The sequence below is a fragment of the Oncorhynchus tshawytscha genome, linkage group LG33, assembly GCF_018296145.1.
Source record: "Oncorhynchus tshawytscha isolate Ot180627B linkage group LG33, Otsh_v2.0, whole genome shotgun sequence".
In the NCBI taxonomy this organism is placed as follows: domain Eukaryota; kingdom Metazoa; phylum Chordata; class Actinopteri; order Salmoniformes; family Salmonidae; genus Oncorhynchus; species Oncorhynchus tshawytscha.
Window position 1 is genome coordinate 30,956,343 of NC_056461.1, and position 2,584 is coordinate 30,958,926.

Consider the following 2,584-nt stretch of genomic DNA (forward strand, 5'->3'; position numbering starts at 1 on the left):
TTGTCCAATTTACAGTAGCTATTACAGTGAAAAAATACAATGCTATTGTTTGAGGAGAGTGCAAAGTTATGAACTTGAAAAGTTATTAATAAACCAATTAGGCACATTTGGGCAGTCTTGATACAACATTTTGAACATAAACACAATGGTTCATTGGATCAGTCTAAAACGTTGCACATATACTGCTGCCATCTGGTGGCCAAAATCTAAATTTTGCCTGGACTGGTATAATACATTATGGCCTTTCTCTTGCGTTTCAAAAATGATAGTACAAAAAAAAAATCCTTTATATTATCTTTTACCAGATCTAATGTGTTATATTCTCCTACATTAATTTCACATTTGCACAAATGTAAAAAGTGTTTCCTTTCAAATGGTATCAAGAATATGCATATCCTTGCTTCAGGTCCTGAGCTACAGGCAGTTAGATTTGGGTACGTCATTTTAGGATATGCATATTCTTGATACCATTTGAAAGGAAACACTTTGAAGTTTGTGGAAATATGAGATTGATGTAGGAGAATATAACACATTAGATCTGGTAAAAGATAATACAAAGGAATGTTTTTTTTTGTACCATTATTTAAAAAAAAAATTGGAGTAAAAAAGGTCTGGATCCTTAATTAAAAGCAGTTCTTTGAAAAATAACATAGGGGTTCCCCCACAGTTTCAATTTGAAGAACCCCTTAAGGATACTCCAGGAACCTTTTTATTTTTAGAGTATAGTATAGTGCAGGCAGTTTTTGATTAGTTTGAGTTTGGAAAAGGGGCGCTCTCCACTTGCCACTATCAAAGGGTGTCTGAGGCAAACTCTCAGGGCAACAAAAGAATTGGGGTACAAGGAGGCAATCTGGTTTCTGGAGATGTGCTCCAATGCGTCGATTGGTTCAGCCTCACTGCCCAGTGTCCTGCTCAAGGCTTTGAGCTAATCGCAGAAGTATTTTGTGTCGATGTCCTTGTGTAACCGATGTGAAATGGCTAGCTAGTTAGCGGTGGTGCGAGCTGGTAGCGTTTCAATTGGTGACGTCACTTGCTGTGAGACCTTGAAGCAGTCTCTGCAAGGGCCGCGGCTTTTGTGGAGCGATGGGTAACGATGGTTTGTGGGTGACTGTTGGCTGTGTGCAGAGGGTCCCTGGTTCGAGCCCAGGTAGGGGTGAGGAGAGGGACGGAAGCTATACTGTTACATTTGGAAGCCATTTCCAGCTTTGCGCAGTCCCTGGTAAGCATCGCAATGTCCATGCCTTTGATTGTAGGGATGCACAGGATGCTGAAAACACTTCTGTGCCCCTCAAACTAGGTAAAGCGCTTGTTGATGGACTAGATAGCAGAATCACCAATCTGAATTTAAAAATCCACTTTGAATTTCTGCTGAGTCAGTCACATGCTCATCCTCTATCTCGTATCCAAACAGACTCCGCTTCTTCCTTGGACAAACCGTGGGCTGCGCTGGGAAACAGGGCTGAATACCCACTCTTTTGTGCTTGCTACATCGAAGCGTTAGTCTTGGAGAAATACCCTGGTTGAGTTTAATTGAGCCACTGCTTGGTGACAGGTTAAAACACTGCAGAGGTAGGCCTATGGATGCACAGTGTAATACAATCTGAGCCATCTATGTCCAATATGAACTGGGTGAGGGGAGCTGTCAGCCTTTTCATATTTCCAAACTATGCTACGCACCAACCTCTACGACCAGAACCATGTCATGTGCACGAGAGGAGAGATTCTTTCGGCAGTCAGTCAGAAATGTTGACATAGAACCTACTGTCTTGAGAGAAAGGTAGGCTTAAAGATATAATTTCCGGCAAGAGTAATCTAGAACCCATCTTCATCTTCCAGGATTGCCATAGGACTGAACTCTCTGTCAGACAGGATTATTGTCATCATCCAACATAATTCATAATATTTCAATAATGCAAAATATGTTTAAATTCATTGTCTCCCAAATAGAATGAAATAAACAAGTAAATTCAACAAATTGGGATAGTGACACGAGCAGAATTCCATGAACTAAAATACATAAAGAATCATATAAAGCAGTAACAATAGGCTATTTCTATTCAGGTAGACATTAAAATTAAAATTAAAATGAAGTTTAAAAAAATGGCTGCTACTGTGACCCGTAGAATGAGGAAGTAGTCAGGAGCCAATGAAATGATAAGCATTCAGGAGCCAATTTAAATAGGGGGTTCATCAGAGGGGTTTGAGAGATTAGGGGAAGGGCCTGATAGATGAGGTCTCCAGTAGGTGGCAGTATAGAGAGGAGCCTGAGAGATGAGGGTCCTGAAAGATGAGGTCTGCAGCTAAGAGTCTACTGGACCAGTGAGGAAATTGGGGACTGCCAGTTTGGTTTGTGGACAGACAAAATGTATTCTTCTCACTCTATCTGAGGGAATGTGAGCCTTTGAGTGTTACAATTAAAGCTCAATATCAATATCCTACTGAACACGTAGGACCACAAAAACAGGCTACATTTTAGATGAACACAAATCAAGCATCAATAAACCAACCATGTCAAACTTAGCCTACCTATTTGCAAAAAGCAGATCCAAACATATAGCATTAGAGCCAATTAAAATAGTGAGGT